Raw genomic sequence first — 15,190 nt, 5'->3', positions numbered from 1 at the left:
ATAATGAGCTAAGGAATGAACGTTTCAGAGCACCGGAACAATTTTTACAATGTGACAGCTCTAGAAATGGACGACTCCCTGGCCAGTGCACTTACTACTGAACTAGGGAATGGACTGAGGTGCACCCAAATACATTGACTGCAGACAGATTTGGGCATACTTATCCATTTGACATAGTTGACTCTTATATGTTCATACATTAATCCCATAGCGGAAGATGTGCCCATACACAATGATGGCGGTAAACATCTTTCTACTGAACACTTTCTAAAAGTTTGACTAAAAATACAAACGTATCCACAAGCTGTCATCTGATAGCCTATAGGCTAGGTGGCTGGAGTTCAATATGATTACAGACATGGCAAGCTCCCATATAGACATTTAAGAAGAGTTCAACAGTCAAGGGTTAACCCGTACTTAAATATAGCAAGATGTACTCATGTCTCTTTCCACTTGTCATTGTCTTGCTATGTTGAGACTAACCACTGTTTATCATTTGACTGTGCATACATTTTAATGAAAGACTGCCATTTAAGTGTTCATTTATGGTCATAAAATGTGTACAAAACAAAGTTTTGATTAAACTAAGTCTTCAGAGTTATTAAGGGAATGGTTTATTCTGGAAGTTCAGAACAAGGGTAGCTGGCATGAAATACTTCTGAAAAGTTGACATGTCCGGTTTGACATGCTATCCTCCATTTGAACATATTTTAAACACCATTTTGCTAGTTAATTTATAATTATTATGCATGCAGCTTTCATAGCCCCTTTTTAATTGAGATACTACATGGAACATTTGTACTTAAAAAAAAAAATAAATAAATAAAAAGTCACACCGCAGGACCATTTAAAATTAATTCTAAAATTAAAGTGATTAAAAATGACTAGTTTAAGGACCTAAAATGTACATGCATTATGCATTAACTTCCCATAACAAAATAGTGACCACACACCTCACTCATACCTTTTCCTGCAAAATAAGTCAATTAACTGATCTCATGCATGTACTCGAGAGTCAATGTGGGTATCTTGCCTTTAACATCAAGTTACCTATGACCCTTATGGAATAGAGTTCAAACTGTCACTGCTACTTTCTTTTGTCAATTCCAGTAGTGTTTTTTCAAGTCGCGATTTAAAGTACATAGTGTTAAAGCACGCAATTTCAGATCTTTGACCATCTCTGAGGCTGAGAATAAAAGTTAGTTGGACCTTTTAGTTTTAGTAATATTTAAAGATTTACTACATAAATTACTCCTTACAGATGTAACTTTTGGCCCACTAGCGGTTGAAGCATAGAACTACAAGTTACTTGAGGAGGAACACTGTTTTGTTAATTACATGAGCTGGGATTTGGCTCTGCTCTTCTGTGCGGGTAAATCTGATGATTTGAGAAGTACAGATTATCAAAAGAGAGCATAATTTACCATGTTTTATGCACATGAATCTGCAGAAAATTGTTAAACAAGTTTTAATACCATGCAATATAGGAACTTTGACTCATTTAATAAAAGTGAATGTTTATCACTTACTTTGCACTTGAACATTTCTGCACGAGTTTCCAAATTGGAATTCCAACATCAAGTGGCGTTCCATTGCACTTTTCCTAGTAAGAAGTTGGAAAATCCGACTTTCCAAGTTTAATGGAATGCAGCATTAGGCCCGAATTATTATTTACTCTAGAACTGAGAAACAGATTGAAGTTTAAGTCATTATACACTGGAAATATTCCCCAGTGCTGCAGTTATCATAACTCTCCATTTCGCATTCCAACTCATGTTTGCATGTTTGGTTATGACACGTGTGTAACACACAAACCTGGTGTGTGATGTGTGTGGAGCCATATCTGAACTGAACTCAAGTGGAAATAAAGGCGTGGTCACAAATACATTCTCACGCCGAATTACTGTGGGCAAATTTGTCGTGGGCATACTTTGAGCAAGTGTGAAACCAACAAAAATATAATTGTCAAGCAGCCTTTTTTAATGATGTACTTTATACTCAGTGAGACTTAAGTTAAAAAGAAACTCACCACTAAAATGATATCCTCGTCCATTGTGAATATTCAGTGTAGCTGGGCACAAAGCACCGCCCACACAGAGGTCTCGCCAAACCAAGCAACATCCTATTCTATTAGCGCAGTAATTTCGCCTATCAAAGTTCACCAAACTTGAACTTGAGGCAAAATCAGCGGGAGGAAATTCTTTGCCACCGGAAGAAATTTTCGTAAATCAAAATTCATGATCGCGTGGATTCCCATTGAGACGACTGTATTTCACCCGTGGAATTTCGCAGTGCAAAACGTATGTGTGACCGCGCCTTAGGGTTATCGTATTGCTCCAGATTTTGATTATAGTGCACAAGTCATATGGACTACTTTTATGTTGGAGACAGACAGTCATGGCTACAATGAACTGTTGCTGTGGGGCAAAGAAAAGTGTGTACCTTTTCCAGTTTTTTTTTTCTCCTGTTTTACAAAATAACAGCATATGGGTTTGCAAAGACATGAATAATTACAAATTTTACATTATTCCTTTAAAGTTCTGGCATATTAGAGGCACAGTTCCAGACTGTAAGAAAATGTGAAACAAGATAAAGCCTAGCTGTTAACTGTACACTGCCCTTGCTCACTGCTGTAACTGACCACATGCCCGGACACCAGCTTGCAAAGCCTGGCTAGTCACCAGAAATGCTGGCAAGGCAGCATAGCTCAGCAGTCAGGGAACATCTGACCCTAGCCAGTGGCATGTGACATGGGTTAGATTTTCATTCATACCCTGAGCTCTGCAGAAAGGAAGCTGTTGTGCAATATGAGGAGGAGGGGAGAGATGCCATCATTGATAGACGAAAAAGAGGAAGAGAGCATGACAGAAATGAACACCACATGACAGGAGGCCACCATACAGGGATTCCAAGTTGTTTTTTCTCTCTCTTTAAGTCTTTTTTTTTTTTTTCTGGTTAAGCTTTCAGGGCACTGCCTTGCTGGTGTCCTCATTTATCTAATTATATTAAAGAGTACTTGAAGCCAAAAATGCACTAACGTGGTTCAGGTCTTTCCAGACTCCATATGACTTTCTTCCGTCAAACACGAAATTAGTTATTTACAGCAGAATACCCGAGCTGCTATTTTCCGTACAATGAAAGTGAATGGTGACTACAGCTGTCCTGCAAGATTTTCATGGCAATATATTCAGTGCATAATGACTAATATTTCAGTCTGTTCCTCACACAAAAGCTATGAAATGGCTGTCGAAGTCTTTTATGTTACATTTCGGAGTTTGACAGCCCCTGGTCACCATCAACTTTCATTGTATGGGAGAGAACAGCTCAGGCATCCTGCTTAAATTTTCCTTTAGTGTTCCATGGATGAAAGTCATACAGGTTTGGAAAAAAATTAGGGAGAGTAAATGATGACTGAAGCTTCATTTTTGGGTAAATTATAATGGGTGTTCCAAGGGCAGCTCTATAGGAGCTCTGTCTGAATCTGTGAGCTTCTCACATTCACTGTCCTCTATTTTTGTTACTGAAGGTCCTCTACAACTCGGCACTCAACAAGATTTTGAGTGTGTCCTTATGTTTAGAGTAGCTTTAGAGTAAGACTGTTGCCTAGCGACTACCGTGGATTACTACACAGACTTGCGGATAAGTGTGTGTGTGCAAATATATATGTGTGATGTGTGAGATCCGATTAATTGGCTGTGCAGTGGGCAGTGGTGGAAAGAGAACTGATTTTTTTTTTTACTTAAGTAAAAGTACTGCTACTGAAGAAATAATTCACTTGAGTTCAAGTACTGAGAAATATTATGACTCCAGTACGAGCAAATAAGTAGTTTGCCGAAAAACTACAAGTAATTACGTTACAAGTTACTTTATGTAAATTACATTATATATAGTACATACACTTCCATTTTTAGAACACAAAGACATTTTTGTTCTTGAAAGAAATTGATGCTTCCTTTCACCAAGGATGCATTAAATTGATCAAAAATACTGCCAAAATCATTAATTGCAAATTATTATTATGGTTTGAAATAATTGTTTTAAGTGGTATTTATTCCATTTTTTTCTTTACCCATGATGGCAAACATATACTGTGTCACCTATTCATTACAAAAGCATTCTAAAGTGCTAATTTGGTACTCAAGAAAATTTGCTTATTATTAAAACAATTGAAAATGATTGCGCTACCATGCGGAAATCTCTAGAGTTCTTACAAGTTGCTTTACAACTGCAGGTCAAATTTTGGTTTTAAAAATAGGCAAAAAGAAACACATTTCTCCTGAAATTCTATGTTCTTCTAAAGTCTATTGTTTTAGAGAGATTAAGGCTATTCCATCCATTATTATTTTGAAAAAAGCATCTCTAACCAGGATAGAGAGGGAAGTGGACGGCCCAGATGCATAACAAAAAAACAAGTAAATCACAATCTCTAGTTTGAGAAACAGACTCATCACAGGTCCTAAACCAGCAGATTCTTAATGCCAAAGACCTGCATTGCTGCAAGAGGATTCTTGGACAAACAGAAAATTAAGAATACAATATTTATTTAAATAGAAATAGCCATTTGTAACATTCTAAATGTCTCTAAATCGTCTTTAAAGTGCATAATGTGCATTGTGACTGAATCACATTCCTATTTCAGGTTTATTCTCATTCACGCATGTCCAAGTATTTTGGCTATTAAGTTAACACTGTACAAAACTAATATAATGCAATATCATAGAGGAGGAAATGTATCCTCTATGATATTGCAGCAATTATTCAGATATGGAATGAGATTATTAAGCAAACTTTTATCAACTCCTACATGCCAACTGAAAAAAATAAGCAAAAATAAACTTCACACAGTGTTTAGTGAGAGATATGATTGATTCAAACACTAAAAGTGGTTGTTCTGTATATGTATTATTGTATTACAAAGTTGTAATAAAGTCTTAATTAAAATTATGGTTAACATATTGAGAGATTATTATTAAGTAAATTGTAGCATTTAGTTACATTATGTTCTGTGATTTCTCATACCTTCTTATATAACATCCACTTTTGGCCTCTAGCGGGTGAGACAGGGCAGGTAAGTACAGTACAGCATTGTAAGCGAGAGTGTTACCCACTAGGACAGTTTATTTTTAACAAGAGGGGCGAACGTTTACAGAATTGAATGCGGGAGTACATTACAGAACTGATGCGGATTGATAGAAGTGGAGAGCCCGCGATGATGCAAGGAACCGGACGGTGAAAAAAAAATTATAATGTTCAGTGAAAAGTAAAAAGATCATCGCAATGTATGTAATTGTAACTGTATCAGATACTATTAATAAAACACGGGAACTCGTTGCGTGGGCATTTTTTGCCATCTTTTTGTCAATTTCGGTGGTATTTTTGCCACGAGTCCCCGTTAATTTCCGACACTATTGGTACTGTATCTTTCTACGGTATTTAAAAGGTTTGTTTTAGACATATAGTAGCAAGTAAACAAGATATCTCCACATATATGTCAAACTACATTGTGTTAATGTTTGACAGTTAGAATATTGCCTACCTTAAAAACAAGTTAAGTTTGATCTGTGGTTAAATGTGTTCAGATGGTTCCCTTGTACCTGAATGAACGGCTCCTTTCCAGAATAAAATGAAATATGCAGAAAATAACAGTATTACAGTTCTTGTGTAGTGACAGGCAGAAGGTCTTGGAGAAGCTAAAGAGAGGACACCAGCGGCAGTTTATACAAGTTGCTGTGCTCATGATGCTGTGCCCTGCGGTCTTCCGTCGTGCAACGCACTGCGCGTTTTAGTTTATAAACTGATTTAGCGCTTATAACTTGCCGATTTCTTCTTCCCAAAAATTCCGAAATATTATGTTTTTTTTTTACTTTGTAATTGTGGTGAAAAATAATTATAGCGAAGTTGAATACTTCACTTTTAATCAACTCAAGTAAAAGTAGACTACTATTATTTATTTATACTTAAAAAGTAGAAAAATGTACTCAAGTACTGTAACAAGAGTAGCTGTAATTCATTACTTTCCACCTCTGGCAGTGGGATGTCCCAAGGGTTAAAACCTTATTCCCCTCAAAATGTTTTTGGGTAATTCTTTCATAATTATGTATGCATTTTCATGACCATATTAATTAAGTGGCTACATGGAATATTTGTGCTTTTAAAAAATAATTTGTCACACTGCAAGATTATTTAAATGGCATAAAAAAAGGAAGAAATTTGATTAAAAATGTTGGAAAACTTCAAATGATGACTAGTCACAGCTTCTATATGCTTTCCTTTATTCATTCACACCATTTTTATGGAGTGACTATTTGCACTAGGTGTAAATAGCACCTGCCACATAGCTTGGCTAACTGCACTCAAATAGTCTGGTGGAAACAAAGAAATGAAAGACAAACTGCACCCTCAAATGCTGCTGCAATGGTTTGTTTGTGAAAACGGTGAGGATGTGCTTTTTTTATGCAGAAGGAAGTGGGTTCGATTCTCCCTTTTGTCACACTTTTCCCATACAGTTTCTTGTCTCCACTCTTAATATTTCCTTGAATACTACTTATAATAATACAAAAAAATTGATAAAGGTTGATTTCCTTGCAGTGATTTGGTCATGGTGAAGGTCGAGAAGTTGAGAGAAAGATTTGATCTTGGTAAAATTAACTATGGTTTTACTATAGTAATATTGTTGTAACCATGTTTTTTGGTGGAAGCCATAGTTTTAATGCAATTAACCATGGAGTTACTACAGTAATGTGTTAATATAGTAACCGTGTTTAATTGTGTTTAAATTTGTGGTTACAATGATTTTACTACAAAATACCATAGTGATACTATGGTTACTGTAGTAAAACCATGGTTAATTTTTGTAAGGTAAGATTAGGTTAGGTTTAGGGGATGGTGTAGGGTTTATGTGTGACTCTAAATGAACACAATAAACAATAGACACACTGCTATTTAATTAGGAGTGCAAACAGTATCTGCCACAGCAGTGCAAATATCCTCAGGCTAATGATATCCTCATCCATTGTGAATATTCAGTGTAGCTGTGCACAAAGCACCACCCACTAAACTTCACAGATAAAATGTGTATCAATCATAGTACTTAAACATTGGAATTTAATTTAAACATTGAACTCATTACATCCATTGTTTCAACATAATGCTACCTTGTTTAAACCAGAGGATAAAAAAATTAATTAAAAAAATCAATTAACAAGGCACCACCATTATCTATATGGTTAATAAAGCCAAACCAATGGACCCTCTTTGGAACCCTGAAGTAAACTATAGTGGGGTAAAATTCTATAGTGGTAAATGGGAGACCACAGCAAATATTATTTTTGCATTCCCATTTGTTCCAACAGCAAATGTATAAATCTTTTTTTCCAAATGTGGAAAAAATAAGAGATCATTGGATTGCTGCAGTCAGAAGATGTCAAATTTACTGTCATTCCCTTAAAAGCATTTTTTTATAATGCCGGGGTAATGTAACACAAAGTATAATGTTATAATTTTACACTCAATCATTTTGATTTGTTAGATTTTTGCTTCTTAATAACACAGAAATGCTTAATTAGTCTGTGAAAAGAGTCCATAAAACATCAGAATAACATCTGGGTCCATACTAAAAAGATTATTTTGAAACATCCCTCTTTTGCTTCACAAATATAAACGTGAACATTTAAAACCCAAACAATCACAGCATAGCACTGCAAAGATTTAAAGATGTGACAACTCCTTTGTTTCATGTCACCAAGTTCATGTTTAAGTGCAATACTAACTGGACATTGGGCCCTACAGGGTTAACAGCAATGCTAAAGCTTTGAAACCCGAGAGCTGATGAGGAAGAGGAAAGAGAGAGGGGATGAGGGGAATTTCAGGGAACCAGGGTGAATAGTCTCTTTTCTTTCTGTTTTTCTCTTTCTCCTATAAAAGAATTGTAACTTTCAGATGCTCAACTCCAGACCAAATGACAGCTCTGTTCCTCAGCAGCCATTAACAGCATTGCTGGACTGCTACTGCGATGGCTGCTACACACCGCAATGTGACCACAAAGGGATCGGTGTCACTTTCTTGGCGCTACAACCACTTTGAAGAACCCATTTCCTTGGCAAAGCTGAATCAGCCTTGAAAAATGCAACACGGCTGAATCATACTTCCTCCTGGATATGACAGCACTTCCTTCACAAACTGATCTGTCCTCCCTCCCCACATTTAAAAAGTTAAAGGGATGTAACATGGAAGGAGGCAATGAGTCCTCTTGCGTCTGAAATGTAAGACAAATGATGACAAATCTAGGTGGGCAAACAAAAAACAGGCAAGTAATTTATCATCACACAAAAGACCACGTGTTTTATATGGACTTGATACACTGGTACAGCGTTTAAAGCTCTTCTGCAAATACAGCATCAAACAAAGCTGCTTAACATTGACACCCGCAATAATCATAAGTAATTGCTTAACTGTAACATAAAGCTGAGTGGAAAGTTGGGCTAACAGTAAATGCCTCGCATGAGTAAACAAACACAGTTCGAATATGTCTGACAAACACACACCCTGGTCAAATGGGACGTCATTTCTGCAGGTGTTACTTGTAAGAAGCAGGATCTTTACTCTCTGCTTTGTTGACACATAACAGCATAGTCATAAAAGACAATGGCACTCGTCAAATGAGTGACACCGACATAGAGGTTCAGCCACCACCGGACTGTCCTATTGATGTCATCCAGTAATTCCTGTACCAGCTTGACGCTACAAACACAAAATGATTACCTATCAAATGTTCTATAAAACCACAGAGAGAACACGTTAAGTTTTCCCCTGTCCCAGAGACAGGGTTGGGAAGGTTACTTTTGAAATGTATTCTACTACAGATTACAGAATACATGCTGTAAAAAGTAATTTGTAACGTATTCTATTAGATTACTCAAGGTTTGTAACGTATTCTAAATACTTTGGATTACTTCTTCAGCACTGGTAGATTTTTTTATTTGTTTTGACTATAAAAACTCTGCCAGTACAGTAAGACAAAATACACGTTAAAAATACATTCTCTGAAAAACCTAAATATCTAATGTAGTGTTGTTTCTAAAACAAGATCAATCAAACTGATCTTGTTTTAAGGATTTTTAGATATTTTTACGGGAAAGATTATCATCAAGAATACGATTTTTGCTCTAATATCAAAAGGTCTTACTAGAAAATAAGAAATTATGTGATTATAAAGTGAATTTTCTTTATAAAAAAATATGATCGTGCCTGGTAACGTGCATGCAAAATGGTTAGAAATAGCATTTCAGTTTAGCATAAAGCTGACAATTTACTTCTATTTCTTCTGCTCCAAAATTCTCTGTCTGCTCGTATGAATGTAAAACATCATAAGAAAGTGTTTCAGCACTGTTCAAATGCACTTTGGATCTCATCATTTATATGTATAAATGTTTTCCATCTGAAAGGACTAAATATTAAATGAAACAAATGACAATAAAATGCAAAGTAATCTCTTCAGTAATCAAAATATTTTTTGAATGTAACTGTATTCTAATTACCAACTATTTAAATTTTAACTGTAGTGGAATACAGTTACTAATATTTTGTATTTTAAATACGTAATTCCGTTACTCCTCAACCCTGCCCAGAGATACATAAGACAGATACACAGGGTCAAAGGTACCTACACCCTCATGAGCTCCACCCACTAAAAGTGTAAATTCAAAAAAATAATTCCTTTCAAATTCAATCTTCTTAGTATAAAACTGTAAGCTTTCGATTTCCTTGAACCATACTCAGGGGGCAATCTAGATAGAGTGTGAAATAGATGACTCATAGATAGAAACAAGGGTAGTAGGAAGAGAGTGGAGAAACCTGGACTCTTTTTTTTTTTTTTTTACTCTAGTCTACCTCACTACACAACACCACTGAAGGCAGATCCACCAGGGCTGGACAAATTGTGTGGACCAGATTGAGAGGGTGAGAGAACACAATGAAGCCCGCAGGGACCTTGAAGGTGTTCTGTCTGCATAACAACATAACCACGCTGATTCATTTACAATGCAACACAACCCAAACCCTCCTACATACCCCAGCATTAAACTCATGGAGACAACCGTCACTACAGTTTAGATTCATCACAGCTGACGCATCAACCCAGACAGACATAACAGTTTTCAGATTTGTTCCTAAACATCTACTTATACATTTATGGGTCATACTGTAAATGGACACAAAAGTCAATGCAGCCTTTATGCATCACAGAACCTACTGAAAAACTAGGCTAAATCATTTTTTCCCTATAATATTATTTTAAACATTGAGGTACAACGGGGCTAAAGGGCCACCGGGGTAAAAGGAACATTTTATTTTATTTTCTCCTAAAACACTAAATAGCAACAAATGCTTCCACAGCACTTTCCTAAACACCTTTTTGTCACTATGCATGCAATGCAAAATATTCCCTATCCATGAGATCATTATGTGTAATGTCTAAAGGGTGGTTTTGAGGCAATTTCATTTAAGATTTTTTTAAATGTTGCAAATTAATGTAGCTACTGAAAATCCCTGAAATTATAACATTTATTTTGAGACAAAATACTTATTTGTTAGTTTCAGTTTTGTTCAAGGTGATTAAATCAAAAGTTTTTCAAAAAATTGTCCAATACGTGAAAGGATAGTATATGGGGTAAAAAGCCCTGTTGCAGGGGCTAAAGGCCCCCATAAAACACATTTTTTTCTTAAGCTAAGCAAATAGATTTGTTATGAAAAATGTTCAAAGTGGGCTCACATTGACTGATCCAAACACTATGGAGATTCATTTGTTTAGAATACTTGAGATGTTATTAAATGTGTATGAAATGAACAGAAACTGGTCAACCATTTGCAGTAGTAGTTATTTTGAATAAGCATCATCTTAATTTGTTACTCAAAAAGCATCTTGCTGTCTCAAAATTACTTGTATTAGTTGACAAATTTTGCACTATAACTACTGCCTCTATATCTACTCAGTATCACAATAAACTTCCTGGGGGCTTTTTATCACAAATTTTAAATCAAAACAAATCTGTTATTATTTCAAAATATGTTGCTCCATCAATATTCAATAAAAAGAATTATATTTTTTCGATCTCAATACATTTTGTGACCAGAAAAAATAAAATAATGCACACACACACACACACACACACACACACACACACACACAGTCAAAACTTTTGAAACACTTGACTGAAATGTTTCTCATGATCTTAAAAATCTTTTGATCTGAAGGCGTATGATTAAATGTTTGAAATTAGTTTTGTAGGCAAAAATATAATTGTGCCACCAAATTAATTTATTTCATTATAAAACTAAAATGTAATTAAAAAAAAAAAGTTTTTGAAATGGATGACTTGGACCAAATAATAAAGAAAAGCAGCCAATAAGTGCCCAACATAGATGGGAACTCCTTCAATACTGTTTAAAAAGCATCCCAGGGTGATACCTCAAGAAGTTGGTTGAGAAATTGTCAAGAGTACATGTCTGCAAATTCTAGGCAAAGGGTGACTACTTTGAAGATGCTAAAATATAACACAGTTTTGATTTATTTTGGATTTTGTTTAGTCACAACATAATTCCCATAGTTACATTTATGTTATTCCATAATTTTGATGACTTTACTATTATTCTAAAATGTGAAGAAAAGAAAAAAAAAAAGAAAAAAAAAAAAAAAATATATATATATATATATATATATATATATATATATATATATATATATATATATATATATATATATATATATATATAAGAATGAGTAAGATTCAAAACTTTTGACTGGTTGTATGTGTGTGTATATATATATATATATATATATATATATATATATATATATATATATATATATATATATATACACACACACACACACACACACACACACACACACATATATATACAACCAGTCAAAAGTTTTGAAACACTTACTCATTCTTTATTATAATTTTTTTTCACATCATATATATATATATATATATATATATATATACACACACACACACACACACACACACCTGTTTCGGAAGGAAATTGCTACTTTAGTTCATCAATGTGGCATTAAACTGATCACAAAATATAGTCAGGACATTACTGATGTAAAAAAAAAAAAAAAAAAAAAAAAAAAAAACAGCACCATCACTATTTGAAAAAAGTCATTTTTGATCAAATCTAGACAGGCCACATTTCCAGCCGCTATCACTCCAAAACCTTATCCTTGAGTAATCATGCTAAACTGCTAATTTGGTACTAGAAAATCACTTGCCATTATATCAAACACAGTTGAAAGCTATTTGGTTCATTAAATGAAGCTTAACATTGTCTTTGTGTTTGTTTTTGAGTTGCCATAGTATGCAATAGACTGGCATGTCTTATGGTCAATATTAGGTCAAAAACGACAAAAACGAAACAGCTTTCTCTAGAAACTCAGTCAATCATTGATTTGAGGAATAAATATACAATGCTTGAAATTGGCAAAAAACTGATTTCATACAAAGTTGTACACTACAGTCTTCAAAGACAAAGGACAACTGGCTCTAACAAGGACAGAAAGAGATGTGGAAGGCCAGATGTACAACTAAACAAGAGGATAAGTACATCAGAGTCTCTAGTTTGAGAAATAGACACCTCACATATCCTCAGCTGACAGCTTCACTGAATTCTACCCGCTCAACACCAGTTTCATGTACAACAGTAAAGAGAAGACTCAGGGGTGCAGGCCTTATGGGAAGAATTGCAGAGAAAAAGCCACTTTTGAAACAGAAAAACAAAAAGTTAGAGTGGGCAAAGAAACAGACATTGGACAACAGATAATTGGAAAAGAGTGTTATGGATCTTAACCGCATTGAGCTTTTGTGGGATCAGCTAGACTGTAAGGTGCGTGAGAAGTGCCCGACAAGACAGCCACATCTATGGCAAGTGCTACAGGAAGCGTGGGGTGAAATATCACCCGAGTATCTGGACAAACTGACAGCTAGAATGCCAAAGATCTATAAAGCTGTCATTGCTGCACGTGGAGGATTTTTTGATGAGAACTCTTTTAAGTAATTTAAGATATTATGAACATGTTTTTTTTTTCTTTTTTTTTTTTCTTTTTTTTAATTGTAATAGTAATTATTCACATTATTAATGTCCTGACTATACATTGTGATCAGTTGAATGCCACTTTGTTGAATAAAAGTACCAATTTCTTTCCATAAGAGCAAAATCTGTACATTATTCCAAACTTTTGGTCGCCAGTATATATATAATTTATTCATTTATTTTTTTAAGGTGAGCCTTTAGCCCCGTTGTAGGCTGCCTTCTCTAAACTTGACTGGTAGAGAAGCATAAAACTAATGTATCAAATAACTAAACACTGTAAAAGAATGTCAAAAACAAGTCTTAGAAACTGTTTTGAGTGTGAATTGCATGACATAATTATCAGTTCGATACACTTTACCTTTACCTACCTAACTGATGGTTTATTCACTGGAAAGACAGGTCGAACAAAAATTAAAAAACAAAAATAAAATGTTTTTTATTTTTTTTTTTATCTATATTTACTTTAAATGTAACACATTTTGCATCAGTCTTATATTGCTCCAAAAATAAATAAGTTGCGATATCGTTGTGATACATAAATATCAAAAGTTCCGCAAAGATTATACCTGCCGATGTTTCTTTTTGTTTGTGCAGCTGTCCAAAGTCTGTTTGAGTTGTGAACACCGCCATCGCGTGGTTTTTACGTCGACAAACAACTATGTGGTTTAGACGTGTACTGTATTGAAAATGCACTTCTTAATTTTTATATTATTTCTTCCCCAAGTTCCCCAAGGATTTTTACCTTTAACTTCAGTCCGAACCGCTTAATCTTCAGCCTCACACAGCATTACAAATATGACAGCAAGCAGATATTTATTTGACAATTTGTTTTGGTTTATGATAACTTGTGCTCTTTGACATAATAAGAGAAATATAATCTGATGCCACTCATGAGTAAGCTCATCAGTATGAATACTAACTCATCTGGTATTTGGGGGAATTTTGAGCTTCAGGGCCATTATAACAGCCAAGGATAACAGTCTATTTCCAAAGTCAAGGGTTTAGGTTATTCCGCTTTAAAAAGCCATTTTAATGTCCAAGTTATGCCTTTACACTGAAATTTACAATGTAGCCACAGTTTCCGCTGTAGTAGTTAGCCAACAGTATAACTAACCCGTTATAAAGAATACATTATTATGAATAATTATTTATTTATTTACTCATGACAGTGATGGCAAATACTAAACAGTTGTAAGTTATTATAGTAAGAAAAGTGGTTACGGTATTGTGGAGGAACTATGGTTACCACGTTTTGCAAGGATAACCCCAAGATTAGAATATATAATAATTTAGACAGGCATAACTATGCATTTCAGAACAGATCATCAAAACATGACAGATTTCCCATTTTTGGGTGAGCTATCCCTTTAAAATAGAATGACACAATAATACAAATAGTCACAATAAACAAATAAGTAGCCTACCAGTGCAACAACAAAATAAAAAACAACAATAACAATAATCGGAAAATAAACAGATCATCTTTAGCCTGATAAAAACTTTAAAGATGCTTATACCTTAGTTTGTCACACTGTTATGCAACATGAGGTCTTCGTTTGTCATGCGAAAGCTTAGTGCAACCGTTTCATTTATTGAGATTAGTGTTAGTCACTTAGTCAATAAACTCCGTTTCCTCTTGTCCCGGGACTTGACTGAAACAGTGATGATTAATACGCGGTGAGTCAAAGGCGCAGTGGACTATTTACGTCCTATATAAAAAGAGTCAAGAGCTGTTCACTCTCAGTGCATTGCTGGTCACTTGTTTACGTTATAGGCACAGAAATGGTGTTTACTGGTTTAAAAAATAGATGACTTTCTTTTAGGGTTATTTTATTTTTTAAATGGCCCGATTATAACATTGCCATTTTTATTATTATTTTATTTATTTATTTGGCTGAGACGACGTTAGACGATATCACCATCATTCAAATGACAGTTCTTCAATAAATAAATAAATAAAGGTTCATTGTCGTTGACACGTCGGCTTGATTTACTCCACTTCCTACAATAATTTGAGGATGTTTTTCCTGTGGTTTGATGACTAGACCAAGGAAAACGTCTAGAGTTTACTCCCACATATAGATATTTTCCT

The 15,190-nt window shown here is 34.7% G+C and overlaps 1 long non-coding RNA gene across 1 annotated transcript in view; it reads right to left on the bottom strand.

Annotated features, from left to right (window-relative positions):
- The window catches only part of LOC127448551 (uncharacterized), a 66,617-nt gene extending 51,885 nt beyond the window's left edge, over positions 1-14,732 (bottom strand). The window contains exon 1 of the long non-coding RNA XR_007898552.1: positions 14,616-14,732. This is a non-coding gene — a long non-coding RNA (uncharacterized LOC127448551). The remainder of the gene's footprint in view (positions 1-14,615) is intronic.
- Positions 14,733-15,190: the final 458 nt, after the last annotated feature.

This window comes from Myxocyprinus asiaticus, chromosome 11, assembly GCF_019703515.2.
Source record: "Myxocyprinus asiaticus isolate MX2 ecotype Aquarium Trade chromosome 11, UBuf_Myxa_2, whole genome shotgun sequence".
Taxonomy (NCBI): Eukaryota; Metazoa; Chordata; class Actinopteri; order Cypriniformes; family Catostomidae; genus Myxocyprinus; species Myxocyprinus asiaticus.
Note: the sequence above shows the minus strand (reverse complement) of the source record. Positions and strands in the feature narration are given on the sequence as shown.